Raw genomic sequence first — 15,876 nt, 5'->3', positions numbered from 1 at the left:
TGACCCAAAATTACCCCCTCACGCACAACAATGTTGTAAAAATTATCATTAATTTATCATTAATTATTCTTTCCTCCTCAGACATAGGATCTGTATGGAAAGATACTGGAGAATGCTGAAGGTCTAGTACCAGCCCAGGTGAGTTTATCTGCCTAAAGGAAATTAATTAATACCCTAGTAACATCCAGGCTCCAGTATGGAAGGTATGTGCACTAACAGTCAGGAATCACAGACTGTGGGACAAGGAGGCGAGAGAAGGCTGCAAGCCTCCGCTGTCATCCAGCACCCCTCCCACGGCAGCTGGCAGAGACATATGGCTTATCTTCTTTCTATGGATGAGAAATTATTTCTCCTCCCACCTTATCCAGCTGCAGCATAACCGATTGCCCGACAGATGCTGTGGCAGAGGAGAACATCCTGCTGTGTGTGTTCTTGTAAAAGAAATGGTATTTGTTTATTGCTTAATTGTTAATGCTGATTCATCCCCAAATTAGAAATCTTGCCACCACAGCTCTTCTACAACATAATAATCAAAACCCTGCCTGTCAGGTTAATTACGGCTAAACAGAAAATCACGGAACCACTGCGGAGCAGCGTAAAATCCCTGAGTGCCCCCAGGCCACGTGGTGCAGCAGCTCAGACCAGGGTGCCAGCACCGACACATGCTGCTGCAGGGTGTCCTGCTGGGGAGCAGGGACACAAGCACATGCCACCACTAGCAGACAGCTGCACCCACTGCTCACGTCTGTCGGGTGAGGAGATGATGGGAGGAGGAAAGAACCCTGGGTAGGACAGGTCTATCTGATGCAGGAGAACGGGATGTGAAGCCAAGCAAGGGCTCAGCCAGGAACAGGAACGAGATGCTGATGAGCTTCAGACCAGGACTGGTCAAGAAAGAAGACTAAGGCAAGGACCGGGAGGAGGTCTGGGAATAAGCTGAAGAAGAGGCAACGGCTGGAGCAATTACCTGTCTCTTGGGCCACTAGCAGAGCCCACAGTTCCCCAGGTCACCAGTGCCAGATGGCCAACAAATCCTCTCCGCACAACCTATCAGTGAAAATATCTTACTCTCCTCACCAATGGTCCATAGATAAGATTGTTTCATTACTACCATCTGCTGATCACTTGAGTGGCAGAAGTCTGTGTGGTAGACTGAGGATTCCACCCCCTGGCAGAACAGCCTTCTCTTCTCCTCACACATCACAAAACATCAAAAAAAAAAAGATGATATAATCCTGCACCTCATTTTGTCACAGCATACTTCCTTCGCACAGCAGAAGCACTCTGAATGACAGCACTGAAACAAGGTTCTGCCTTGGTTTTTTTCCAATAAGTTTAAAAAAAAGAAAAGGGGAGGGTGTTGTAAATAAGGCACAAAGGCCAGAAAAAGTACCGTGAGAGAGGTAAATCAAAGCTGCCAGAGAGAAGTGATTCCTGCCTTGCTTCTGTTAAAGCTGCTACGAAACCGAACAAACATCTTAAAATAAACTTTTCACATCCCTTATTGCCAGATCCTTGCATAAGGTCAGACCCATGACCAAGTCTGCACATGGGCTGTGTTCTCAGCACCACAATAGCATTTCACGGGCATCAGAAATTATTAGGAGAAATGAAGTCTTGGCAAACTCCCAGAAGAACACCCCAAATTGGCTGGGTACCTTGTGCACGCCTCACATCCCCATTATACAGAGATGTTTTCCAACAAATGCATTGCAAATTGCAGATGCTCAGACGTTTATGAGGAGCACGACAGAGAAGCATACTGGTTTCTGTCTTCAGGGCAGGGTTTAAGTGCACAACAAGTAAAGCACAACCTCAAGCAGCAAAAAAACGCAACAAAACTAGCCACAAATACACATTCATTTTGCACAAGAAAGGCAGCATCACACTGGGAAGAAGCTGTGAAACCATTCAATCAGAAGCTGCAGTGCACACACAAGTCGAATTTGGGCTATATAAGTAACTTAAACACTATTTTGCTTTCTGAGAGCCTGGCTTTGCAACCCTTCCCTCCTGCTATTAAGGCCCAGTTTGAGAGCTTAACAATTCCACAAGGTCACGATAATATTTGATAAACCTGCCATCTCTACAGCGTAAACTGTTGCATTTATACATTTTTTTTGGCATGGTTGATGCTACTAGAATACACCTCTGCTACAAAATCGAACTTTCTTATAAATAAATTATAATAAAAAATAACATCAAAGGCATGAACATAGTCTGAACTACAGGAATTCCATGAGTAACATTCATTTTGATGGGACAGAGCTTTGTCTGGTTTTGAAGCCTTCAGCCTAACAAGCTATCGTTGACCTTTACTCAATTCAGTTGCTTCACAATACTGCAGGAGAAAGACTTTGGACACCAACCGCTGCTGAAGCTAGAGGAGCAGAAGGCAGCAGTTTCCAGGGGAAATGCTAAAGTCCCTCCACTTTCATTAAAGACACATTTATTAAAGCAACTTCTAGGACAAGCCTAGGGCTACTGCTGCAGTTGCTTTGAGGTACACGCAGAAGTTGGCTAGTTTATGCTTAGGCAATGCAACTTGACTCCAGAACAAGTCTTTGTGAACACTGGACAAATTCAGTGGCATTGCAGAAGACACAGGACACGAAACACCATACCTTGAGCAGAAGAGGGGTTCAGCGGCCAAGAAAGCAGAGACCAGTGAAGGTACTAAGGTGACACCTTTGGTGGGGATTTGGGGACAATGCAACAACCACTGCCAGACCTCAACTTCTGCTACCCAGGATCGGGGTTAGAGCCCTCAAGGGCAGGAATTGATAATGCAGTTACTGATCACAGTCCTGGCCATACGCCTGGGGAAACACATGCCCAAGTTGTGACATTACCAGGATATGCTGGCAAAGAAGTCCCCTGCTGTCACATCGCCTTCCCATGAACAGAGCTGGAAACTCCTCTGTGGAAAGGCAAGTTCAAGCAGGACTTTCTGCTCCCCACACCTCACCAGGACACAGTGCAGCAGAGACCCAGCCAACCCACACAACAGCCATGGTTCCAGCAGGAGCTATGTCATGGCCCTGAAGAAAGATTAGCTGTGCAAACTATGGCTAATCCTATCTCTTCCACCCAGCAGCAGCCTCACCCAGGCAATACCTCAGCAGGATCCTTCTTCCACACCTACCTACCACAAACATTTCCATGTCAAACCCATCTTGCTCGAGATAAACTCAACTTCTTTGATCCTCCTCCCCAAACCAGAGCTGAATAACTGCTCTTCTTCCAGTGAGCAACACCAAAGTAGCTTCCCCCAGGCTTTTTTTAAGGGGGTAGTTTTTTTGCAGCTCATCTGCTCTGAACCAGTACACTTTTTGATACAAACACATAACTAATAGTTTCCTGGTAAGTGGCCGTAAAAATTTTCATTAGAACTACTGATAAAACCAACAGCTAAGTTCAGTTTGGGGAAAGACAAGAACTGTAACTACAGAGAAGAGAGGCAGAACGTGTCTGGACATTTGGAGGGGGTTTTGGTTTGGGTGGGTTTTTTTGGTGTTGGAGGGTTTTTTTGTTGATTGGTTTTTTGGGTGTTTTTTGGGGGGGGTTTTTTGTTGATTGGTTTTTTGGGTGTTTTTTGGGGGGGTTTTTGGTTGTTGGTTTGTCTGGGGTTTTTTTGTTTGGTTTGGTTTTTTCCTCCCCTTTGTTTGTTTTTTCTTTCAATTCCAGAGTTTGTTTTCGTGAAATCTAAGAGAACAAGAGCAAAGGATGCTGGGGGGCTCAAAGATGCTCAAGGACTAAAGAAATACAAAGTTCTCTGGGAGATGGCTGCTAGGAATCTGGCAGGAGCTGAGAGGGGCTGGAAGGAGCAATAGTGGAAGGAGGAGAAGGTTTCTTGAAGCATATGGTTAGCCAGGCATTTGGCCATGGGAAAAGGTGTGTGGATTCAATATTCTGGGCATACCTGCAAGGTGCTCTTTAGGCTGCCCATCTAAGAAATGCTTTAAAACGACTGAAAGATTGCAACACACAGCATTAAAACATGCAATAGCCGGCGGAGCAATCTCAGACAGGGAGAAGCAGGATGAGATTACCTTCTTGCCCAACCGGCGTGTTTCACTTTAGAAAAGCTGCCAGTGATGGAAAATCTAGCCATGAAAATACCACCAGCACAGCCTGCAGCTACCAAAATCCTGACAGGTGAGCTTAGGGTAGAAATGGTGGGCCAGGCTCTCCAAAAGGCATCGTCACCATCCCGCAGCCCCTGGGACAGCACATGTTGGGGCTGCAGGCTCAGGGGACACGGCGGGCTGGCACCACACTCGCAGCTGCTCCCTCCACTTACTGGGAGCCCTGTGTAGTGTTTAATCACACCCCGGATTTGTTTTCTTCCAGATTAGGGAGCTTGGGCAACCAGGGGAGATCTGCATGGGTGGAAGCTGGTAAGAAAGACCTGAGATCTCCTGACAGCAGCTATCGGTTTTATCAGCTCGGCTGCCAATCCGACCACCGCCGAGGTGCTGAGAAGGCTGAGCACTGCCCGATAAACACTCTGACAGATGAGCGGTCTAAGACTTGGCCTAAAACCCTGCCGATGGTGGAGCTGAGCCCCGGGCAGAAGCGGCTGTGATAGAGCCGGCCCTTGCCTGCTCCTGCGGCCCCAGAGGCAGCCGCCACACCGGCCTGCTTGGGTGCACGCGTGCGGCAGGACGTGACATGAGAACGCTTCACAGATGTGAAACGCTCGCACCAGCGAGATGATGTTTAGGTGCAAAAATTAAGCATTTGAAACATTACAACTGAATTAAGCATTTGAAACATTGTAGGAGAAAGGGACCTGGGGGTCCTGGGGGACAGCAGGATGACCATGAGCCAGCACTGGGCCCTTGTGGCCGGGAAGGCCTGGGGTGGATTAGAAGGGGGGTGGTTAGTAGGTCAGAGAGGTTCTCCTGCCCCCCTACTCTGCCCTGGTGAGACCTCATCCGGAGTATTGTGTCCAGTTCTGGGCCCCTCAGTTCCAGAAGGACAGGGAACTGCTGGAGAGAGTCCAGCGCAGGGCAACAAAGATGCTGAAGGGAGTGGAGCATCTCCCGTGTGAGGAAAGGCTGAGGAGCTGGGGCTCTTTAGCTTGGAGAAGAGGAGACTGAGGGGTGACCTCATAAATGTTTATAAATATGTAAAGAGTGAGTGTCACAAGGATGGAGTCAGGCTCTTCTTGGTGACAACCAATGATAGGACAAGGGGCAATGGGTTCAAACTGGAACACAAGAGGTTCCACTTAAATATGAGAAGAGACTTATTCTCTGCGAGGATGACAGACACTGGAACAGGCTGCCCAGGGAGGTTGTGGAGTCTCCTTCTCAAAACCCGCCTGGACACCTTCCTGTGTAACCTCACCTGGGTGTTCCTGCTCTGGCAGGGGGATTGGACTGGATGATCTTTTGAGGTCCCTTCCAACCCCTGACATTCCGTGATTCTGTGATTACCTGCAGTGTTTTACTCGCTGTCCTCACCCAGCAAAAAATCTCAGCTCGGAGGCTGCGAAAGGAATAGGGGTGTGAAAAAGGTATTTCTGCAATACTTCAAAAAAAGTCAAGCTTCCAGAGTGTTGTCTGCATGGAGACACATGGGAAAAATCAAGCCAAATCATTGGCAGGCATGAATTTTAAAAGTATGAGCTAATATGCATTAATGACCTTGGTACATCCTCACATCTGTAGCTACGGCAAGCTTAAATCTCCTTCATTTCCATTCACTTTCAGCACAAATTAAACTAAATTTAATCAAGAGTACCCATGCTGAAACTTAATACCATTTCTGACATCATTTTTATAACTAATCCTTAATTAACCTTTCTGAGTTTTTCTCCTTAGATTGCAAGTATATGGTCATCTATCCATCTAATTGTACAATCCATGAATATCTATTAAAATATTTATTCAAATGCACTCCCCTACTAACTAGGAAAACATCTCAACCTCAGAACATGTAGCCCATTGAAATGCATCTGTGTTGTCCATCTGAAAGAGATAGGTGCTTTGTAAAGTGATTTACAAAGCACTAAGAAATTTCCAAAATTGAGAGAGGAAAGGCAGAAGGGAGCTACACCACACTTGAAAATTAACTTGATTTTTACCCCAGGTGCAGGCTTGAAGGAGTTCCCCTCAATTTAAATATGCACTCCTAACCACATTTGAAATTGCTGAGCCGCATCCACAGGACCTAAAATATTCTGTCCACCCCCACACTATGTTATAAAAGAATTCAATAGAAGACAGCAAGTAGTGAGGGCTCTGAAAACCAGCAGATAAATCTAAATAAAAGGAGATTCCTTCCAGCTCTCTGCGCTTTCCAGATCCCTGATACAGAGCCTTGCCAGCTTGGCATGGTCAGCACAGCAGCGGTCCCTGCACATCACACATGGGGCCACTGCTCAATGCCAAGTCCTCATTGCCTCTTCAGGCTCCTCAATCCATACATGAGCTGCTCATTTTGCCAGGTTCAAGATGACTGTTCTTTAACACACATTAAATTAAATTTGAAGAGCCCGAAAATGCCAATGAACCCTCAGTCCCCACTTTGTATTGGGAGCAGAAAGTCTGACCAACACATCATGCGAGCCATTCTTGAATTGAAGTGTCCTTCCAGCATCGCTTTTCTTTCTTTTCCAGCTCTCGTGTCTCTCAAAATACCCTTTCATGTTACAGGCAAGCAATATTTATTGCTGTCGATTCCACTTTTGTCTTCGGGAATCTCCCTGCCTCTAACACAAAAGCGCATCCTTGGGACTATTTCCTTCAGCTCTGTTCCCAGTTCATCCAACCTGAATCCCATCTCCACTAAAACCAGCCCCTGCAGCATTTATTGGAGGTAACCCATAGCATGTCACTTACTGGAGAGGAGGTTCCCCTCCAGGATGTGTTTCATTCGGAGGCACAAGGCAGCTTCCTAAGCAGAGTTACAGACTCCATAAAATACATGCCAGCCAGCCCTGGAAGGAATTTGTTAAGGCACAACTGGTCACTCTTTTATGATCTTCCCAGGAAAGCTCCACTCTTTCACAGACGGGAGCATTTGTGAAAAATGAATTTCAGGATTGCAAGAACAGCTGTTAATAGGAAACAAGCTTCAAATTCACAGACGCAATTGCCTGGATGAAAGCAAAATCCATCCAGGACCTACCAGAGTCTCCTAAAACGTATACAGCACTTCAGTCAGACTTGTCCGTGAAAAATCAGCACACAGGAGCCAGAACACAAGTTTCCATCTCTGCTCCATTTCTGCTAAAGGACCTCACTTAAAGTGCCCAACTCCCCAACAATTCCTTATACTGAATCTCTGCTGGGGAAATAACAGCTGGGTGGAGTATTAATATAAATTTATATTAAAAATGTAAACAAAACAAAAAGATACACAGTTTGATCCCAACAATTATCATCTTGTACATCCAAACCCCTTGCAAGCACAAAGAACGGCAGAATTGCAGTCTGATCACAGGGACAATCAAGAAATAACACACTGATTATCCATCCCTGGACCAAAGCTAAATACTTACATTATGCAGAACTATAGCTTGGGGGCAGGAGAAAAAAATAAAAAATAAAACCAAGCAAATAAAGAAATATAACATCTCAACTTACCTAACAAAGAATCATGCTCAAATTTTCAGTCTTGCTAGGCAATGCAACTCATAGCATGAAGGTATATTCTCTGAGCAATCGGGGAAGATTTCTTTTTATTTATTTATTTAAAATACAAACTAATTGCTTTTGAGATGCTCTGTGCCTAAGCCACTCTGTCCAGAAGGCACAGGCTTGCAGAGTTTCCTAAGGGTCTTACAAACAAATTCAGAAAAAACAAACTCATTACTCTGGTATTGAGAGTTAAATGTTATTTTGAGATAAAAAGTAGCTCCTTGAGATTAGTCATCTGCAGGGGGAAACCATAACTGTGGATCTCCTTTACTCCCCAGGAGATCCACTTTAGAAAGTAGCTATCACTGCTGCAAGATTGCCAGGACAATTTCTATTGTCGTGTCACCCCACTGAGTGTCACCCTATTCTCCTCAAGGACAAGGGACTCTGCTGGCAGGGTACCTGCAGAAAACCCAGCGAACACGATCAGGCTGATTTGAACCCTTTTGATTTGCTAATCGACAAATGCTGTGTTACAAAGATTAAAAGGGCAAGCCATAATAATATTTTTTAAAAATTTTAAAAAGTAATCAATCACTGCTGTCAACAAGTTATATTTTTCTGCAAAATTTTACAGTTGAAAAGGCAAATTGCTTCATGCATCGTAAGCAGGAATGGATGCAATATTTATGACGGGAGCATTAGGTTGTTCCCAGTTTCTCTTAGCCCCGGGAATCCCAGGCACAGCCCAGGCTCCACGACAAACACGCCTGCCAGCGCCACAGGAGCTGCTGAACGGACATCAGCATGCAACAGACAGACAGACAGACTGGCATCCCGTGCTGGGTGCATTCAGGGTCTCTGCTCCCTCCAGTAGCACATGGGTACACACCGGCAAGCAGTTTTGCTCAGCTGGTTTTCAGTAGCTGCCAGTTCCCAGAGGAAACGCATCAGGAGCAGAGGGAAGCGCTAGCACAGCCTGGTAACCCTCTGCCCTCCTGCCTGCACAGACGTACTGCGCCCAAGCAAAGGCATCCGGGGCGCAGGAGTAAAAGTGAACAAGCAGAGGCCTCCCTGCCCTTCAGCATCCTGTTGGTAAAAGGCAGGAATATTCTTTGCATTGTTTCTATTTTAAATAAAGTTCTCACGAACAGACTTTCTGAGCTACGAGGAGGTAAGAATAAGCAAGATCCTGTGTTCCTGTTTTCTGTGTAACCTTTGAGAACAGTGTTGTGGTAACTGTTGAGCAACAGATCATGAGCAAATATTTAAGATCATCTGATGACTTGCTGGCAGAACTGTAAGTTCAAGAGACACCCCAAGCCAAGCACCCAAGGCAGAAACTCAGCACGCAGCTCCCAAATGCTGCTGAGGGGCCAGCAAACCCCAGCTAAGTAAAGGCACCACTTGGGACCTGCTGAAACAAAAAAACTAGAGGACAGACCTCCCACATTGCACAGAGGTGCTCCATCACACAGCCCCATTACTTCTTTTCCAGATGAGCTCCTAGCAGCTCAAAGACCAAACTGGATTTCATACCCAAGACCTGCAGGTGAACATGCTGCCATACACACACACCACTTGAAAGGACCTTTACCAGCCCTGGCACCAGGGAACACACACGTTTCAGAAAGGCAACAAAGCTTGATTTTTACCTGTAAGCAAGAGCCTCAAATATTTTCATTTTTCCAAGGTTTTTAATCACACAGGTGATTAGAGAATCTGATAACAATGCTTCCTGCTGGCTAGACATCTAAGAGCACTTCATACTGAAAGCATCTCATTTCATCTTCTAGTTTTTCAATCAGCACAATTATAATTAAAAGAACATACAAAGGAAGTATACTTATATTTCACACTTCATAGACAAGTTACCAGTGAAGCAGTGCAGACTTCAAGCACATCTGAAGTCATCAGGAATTTCAGTCAATCCCTATGTAATCTCGATGAAAATATTGTCTGAACACAAAGATCTCCAGCAGCTGGGCCATCTCACACTTGGAAGCAAAGCCCATCCTCAGCAAAGCAGTTCCAGCGAAAGCTATAATATATAGGTCAGCAATCTAAGAAGGGCTATGGTTAAGACAAAGTATCAGACTGATTCATAATACTCTTTGATTGCTAATCCTGTGCAGAATTGTGATTTACATCACCCTAGCAAAATACGAGGGCTATGATAAAGGTCTATGCATTTCAGAAAAGAGCATCAAAACGATTCTGTAAGGTCTTTTATCGTGATCTTTATGACTGCTGAGAACAGGAAAATTACATTTTCACCAAGGGCTGCACAAGCTGCTTAGCCTCTCCTGTGCAAAGGGAGCAGGACCACGACTCTGCTGCATCATTTCTGCCCTTTCAAAAGCTGGCAATGCAACAGGTCCAGTGGGTCTGGAGAAGCACAAGAGGTGGAAGAACTTGAGGTCGAACATCTCTTCCATGCCAGCCAGCCTGAGAGCACAGGGCAGGACAACCTGACATGGGTTTTGGCCAGCACCCACTATCACTCTCTGCCTCTTGGAGCAACACAGAAGCAGGGAGAGATATGCGGTTCCCAAGTGTCTGCGGTTAAGATGCCTGCGTGGCAACATCACACACCAGCTACCTTTGGCAAAGGGCTGCCCTTCAGCACACCACCTATCCTCTGACAGAGGCAGGCAGAGAAATAAGCCTCTGAACATACAGTAATCTGCTCTGCAGCCAAGCTCCTCTTGCATCACAGTCTCAAGGACAGAGTTAAAGATATGAACCATTACTGGCTGTGTCCACTTTGCTATTCATTAGACCATCCCTGGCCATCTCGTACAGGCACCTCCAATTCCTCCCATGCATTTCCAGCTCCTGCAATAGAGGACCCTACCAGTAACCGCTTCAAATCAAGACTTTAGTATTTGCTAATTTTGTCCCTAGCAAACTAGGTCTCAGCAAACAACGATGTACCTCCATTTCCGTGGTTTGGTTTTAACCAAGTTACAGAGTATTTGCAAACAAACAGTAGCCACCAGAGCAAGCTACCTGCTTATCAAAGCCCCATCAACAAATATTTGTTTGCACAGAAATTAACTAGAGATGATCATGTGTATTCCTCCTGTTTTCTGAAATTTAACCCTGCATTTGCTGACAGCAGGAGATGCGTACGCACCCAGTGGAGCAGTGCAGCACCGCTGATACTGTGGCAGCTCACTGCACGGGGTGTCCCTCTCCATTTTCAGACCAGCCACAGCTTTTGCCGGAGGCACACAGGCAGAGGACTCCACGATACGTCCACAAAGCCCACACTAAGTTACAGCTTTGCATACGAGCACAGCGCAGACCAGAGCTCCTTCCACAGTATTTGGCCTACCTAAGAGAAGAAACTCTAAAATGAAGGAAAGCAAGCCAGGGGACAGAACTGTCTGGAGCCAAGCCGCAGCCCCACAGGGCTGTCCTGTCCTCAGCACCCACAGCAGCTGCACCGGAGCTCCCCGAGCACACACACCCCTCAGCGCCACGGAGCTGCGTGTCTCTGTAGTGCGATCACCTCCAGCAGCAGCAAACCCATTTATTAGCTTAACAAGAAGAAAACTGATTATCTGTCTAGACTCAGCACCTGTATCACCTCCAAAGCAGCAGCTTATGCTGAGGCGAGGAGATCGGCTGCCCAGAGTAGAGGAGACGTGGAGAAAGGCTGCCTGCCCTCGGAGGTCCCTGTGTCTGCTGACTCCAGCCACCCAAGCCCTCACTCTCCAACAGCAAAAGCTGCAGCTAATAGGAAAAGCTTGCCTCATCAGACACTCTTGGCCTCTGTCCCAGGGGCCTTCTGGGGAAGATTTTTCCTGGGATTATTCTTCCTCCTGGGGAACATTCAGCATCACTCATCTCTATACAAACTCCTCAGTTACTCAAAGCTTCACTTAAACCTTCCCTGACACCATGACCCAGGCACAAGGCAAGGTTATGAAGTGTGAGGGATGTGTGCTCACTACCTCATCTTGTCCAGGTCTGTAGCCGATGAGGACAACCCTCCAAGACACAGGCAACCGAGGCAAATAACCAGGTTTTGCAGCAAAAGCTGAGGCCAGAAAGCCATCCCTTTCCCCCTCAGTAACATACTTTAGGTAAGCCTATCCCACGCTGCTGGGGTCTCCTTCCTCTGCCTCCCCTCTGAGCAGAAGCATGGTACAGATGTGCATCACAGTGCTCTCACGTACCTGAGGTTATCCCAGCTCAGGAAAACCATTCCACAATCCTTTGTGTAAGGACAGTTATAAAATCCTGTTAATTAGCTACCAACCTTTTAGGCAAGCAGTCCAGTGAGTATGCCACTAAAGAAGGAGTTGCACATTGCAAGCTATATTCATTCCCTGCACATTAATAGGCAGCTCTGGTTTCTCACTCCCTCACAGCCAAGAAAATCTCCTGCTACATCCAGCTGCCCTGCAATGGCACCTTCTCGCTCTCAGATATTTTTGTTTTGACACTGTCAGTGATTAGATCCAGTTGCAGCAAGCAGTTACGGAAAGAGCATCAAGCAGCAGCAGTTCCCATTCCTTTACATCCCAGCTCTCCTTCTATTGCTCTGATTGGCAGGGGGGACTTGTAAATACAGCAAACAAGATTTGCCCTGAAAAAAAAAAAAACAAACTACGAGTGTATGGCCACACAGAAAACAGATTAAACATTATTTTTCTTCTCTGTAGTCTGACCTGCTGTGAGCTATTAAAAACCAATCTACCTACTTCTAAAATTACTTACAGGGTACATCCCTTGCTACAACTTGCAGGTCCGTGCGGACTGACCCACGCCAGCAGAGATCACTTAAATTCACATGAGAGCAAACACAAATACGAGGAGAGGAAGGGGCTGGAGGAACAGGGTACGTTTTTCGTTCGCATTATCTGCCTCATTCCCCGCCCAACCTCCCTCGGAGGCACCCGAGCAGGCTCCCCAGCCAGAACCGACCGGGTTTTCTGCTGGCGAAGCCCCGCCGAGCGGCTCCGGGACCGCAACGCTTCCCGGGGAGCGGAGCCCGGGCAGCGACCGGGGGGTCTGGCAGCGGCAGAAGAGACACAATGCCCGGGCAGCTACGGCCACGAACAACTACCGCTTAAAAGTTTACGTTTATGGGGCTGTAAGAATCAAAAAAAAAAAAAAAAAAAAAGGAATGAATAAAGTTAGGCGGCAGCGGAGCTGGCACTTGTCACCCGCGCCGCTCACTCGAGACCCTTCCCGCCCCGCCGCGGCACCTGCGCCCCGGCCCCGCCGCCCGCGCACTCACCGCCGCCGCCGCCGCCCGCCTTTGTTGCCGCCGTGGCCGAGGCATTTAAGCGCGGCTCCCCGGCGCGGCGCTGCGCTGAGCCGGGGGGAGGCGGGGGCCGCGGCCGCCGCGCTGGGGGTGGCGCCGCAGCCGCCCGCCCGGCTGCCGCCGGCGGGGAGGGGGGCAAGCGGTGCCCGCCCCACCGCCCACCGGCGGGCGCTGCCCGCGGCCGCCTGGGTTGTTAGGCGGTGAACGGTACCGGGGGGATGGCACCGCTAAAGCCTGGTCAAAAAACTCAGGGCGGCTGCTTCCCTGGAAAGAACCAGTCATTCAGAGCAGGGCAGCGGCTTCCAGAGCATCCTCATCCTCCTCCCGCCATGGCAGAGCTGCGGAGGAGAGAAACCGCTGCCCATGAGCAGCAGACCCCGAGCCTCCCCCGGGGTGCCTGCGCACCCGCACCTCCCTCCCCGTACCCGCCGTAACGGAGGTGGCCTCGCCCCGCGGAGCCGTTAGCGAGGCCGAAGCGTGACCGGTGACACTGTCCTGACGGAGGAGCGTGCCAGGGAAGAGGGTCTTGCTCGGTGTTGCACTTGCCTGGGAGAAACTTTCCCCATCCGCCTTTCAGCAGTAGCGCACAACGCCCTTCCCTGCCCGCCTGCCTTTAGGGAGCCTTTTTCTAGAAACACACCCCTATTATAAACACATCTTACCCCTATTAGAAACACAGATAGAGACGAACTCCGACAAAACTGCCATCTGTCTTGATTACTACAGCCTTATTCTGAATATATGACGCAGACATAGCAGTATGTCATTAGCGAGACACGAGGAGCTTCCCCCTGGCACCTTATGTCACTGCCAGCCCCGGGAGAGCCTGCTGGCCCACGGCTCCCGTGGGGCCACCCCAGCGCCCGTACGTCCCAGCAGCACAGGGTGTGTGCCAAGGGCTGCCCGCAGCCCAGAGCACAGAAAACGGGGCTCACGGCTACTTTCTGGCTTAAACTAGGTTCAGCCTTTAACTGCTTTCAGCCTCTTCTGTTTCTCCTGTTAGAGGGAGCTAACAATTGAAGGGTTAACCACATAGCAAGGGCCTAGAGCTTTGTGTATTATATTAAGAAACAGGGCCTCATTAAATGCAAAGATAATAAGTTTTACAGCATCCAGCTGTATCCTTGAGGAGACAAGATAATGAAGATTTTGCAAAAGGAGGATACTTTAACAGACTCAGCAGTTGGGGTCCCAGCCAATTCAGCATACTAAGCCAAAGATAAAAAGTTCATGATCACCAGGTAGCACCGTGCAGGTGCAACAGGGAGGGCCAAGGTCCTGGAACTCATTTTAATAAGAGCTGCCCTCTCGAGGAAAGGTTATGAATATGTATAGGTGTTCCTGGGGTTATCATGAATATGTAACACCTTGCTGTATTTAAGCACACCTATTTTTAGAAGGCACATGCAAGATTAAAGGAACAATCCTTCATGCGCCCGACATCATCGAATAAACATACCTACTTTATAACCTTGTGAGTTGTAAAGTTTTATGATTTTATAGGTTGTAAAGTTGTTTCCGTGCATCATTCCATCAAACATACAAGCATGAGCAAGGACCAGTGTAAACAAATACATTTTGCCAAGTTATGTGCTAATTAGGCAAGGTAATGTGATTAGAGTTATCATAAAACCTTGAATTCTGGAACAGGAGAGGCCCTGCCCACGCAAGCCAAAACAGGGTCCTGCTTAAATTGGTGCTATTCCCCATGAGGGAAAACCAAGGCCACAGGACATAGTACACTGTACCTACCCTGGCTGCTGCACTTCACTGCTCAACTGGGAAGAGCAAGCAAACAGTTTCTGAGGTGTGTCAATGTTTTTTTACCTTGAGAGGAGTTGGCTTCTGGTCTGGGGTCATCTCCTCTAAGTGTGTGCCCAAGCTTGGCATCTCGCTGTGCCTTACTGCCACCTCAGCAGCAGGTGACATTGCCCTGCACGCCACCCTCTCCACTCCCACCCAAGTAAGGTCTTCCCAAGGGCTCTCTGACGTCAGAGGAGGTAAAACATCTGCAAGGACTTATAAAATATTTTGAAATAAACCCCCAGAAAAGAAACAACCCACAGCGCGATTGCAGAATGCAGGTTCACGTTGCAACACTGTGCTCCCTCCAGCTGCTCCCATTACGGCCGGTACCAGTCAGAGCCACGCACCTGGGGGACACCCAGGTTTCATGTGCAGTGCAGGCGACTCCTGGTGCCTCTCCTCTGCTGCAGAGGGGCCGGGTAGGGTGCTCCTCAAAAGCAGCGTGATGGGAGCCTGGGAGAAGTGGGGAGACAGAACCTGCTTGCCTGGGCAAGGCTGGGGCAGGGGGCTCAGGTTTCTGTACGGTACCCCAGGTTCTTCAGGACCCTTGGCCAAGAGCACTGTTCCTGGAGCACCAGCACCAGAGTTGGGTTTTCACAGCAGGCAGATGCTTTTCTACATAGACAAAATGGTTTAGGGCACTTCCCACCATTTAAAAGCTGGTTAAACCTTATGCTGAACCTGAAGACAGGATGAGTTTGCACAGCTGTTGAGTAGGGACATAAGTGAGATGGGCAGCTGGCCAGCCCACATTTACCACTAATTGTGATATGTTTATGTGGATGTTTGCTCAGAAAGGTCTTAGCCTGGGCTGAGATCCTTCACTGAGCATCTTCCCAGTCCTTTTGCACTTAGACTGCAGAGAGGTAGGTACCTGCTGTCAGTGCAAGGCGCTGGCAAAAGCCTCCTGCCCTCCTCCTTGGGGGCTGCAGGTCAATAATATACAGGCTCGCCTTCTGGCTCTTCCTCCACCCATTCTCCTCTCACAGAAGTCCCCTTCTCACTGGTCCTCAGCTCCATCTCAGATTCCCCTTGTGCTGCACTGCTTGCAGGAAGGAGCATAACTTAACAAGTTAACCAGCCTGACTGGTATAGCAAACCCCAAACCACTGTAAGCACTCCCCCCTCACCTCCTGACACCATTCATCCCTCCCCTCTTGCTGTACCAAGGTTTCAGATCATGACAGTGCCTGAAGA

The 15,876-nt window shown here is 48.2% G+C and overlaps 1 protein-coding gene across 4 annotated transcripts in view; it reads right to left on the bottom strand.

The window, feature by feature from the left end:
• Positions 1–13,553, bottom strand: part of ST6GAL1 (ST6 beta-galactoside alpha-2,6-sialyltransferase 1) — a 45,427-nt gene extending 31,874 nt beyond the window's left edge. Inside the window, exon 1 of one of the 4 annotated variants that reach the window (XM_065640409.1) lies at positions 13,536–13,553. The gene's annotated coding sequence lies outside the window, so the exon portion shown is untranslated. Of the gene's footprint in view, positions 1–12,846; positions 12,922–13,298; positions 13,379–13,535 lie in introns of those variants that run through there. The other 3 variants (XM_065640408.1, XM_065640407.1, XM_065640410.1) reach the window with 3 other exon arrangements.
• Positions 13,554–15,876: the final 2,323 nt, after the last annotated feature.

The sequence above is a fragment of the Caloenas nicobarica genome, chromosome 8, assembly GCF_036013445.1.
Source record: "Caloenas nicobarica isolate bCalNic1 chromosome 8, bCalNic1.hap1, whole genome shotgun sequence".
Classification (NCBI taxonomy): Eukaryota; Metazoa; Chordata; class Aves; order Columbiformes; family Columbidae; genus Caloenas; species Caloenas nicobarica.
This window is presented reverse-complemented; position numbering and strand designations above follow the sequence as displayed.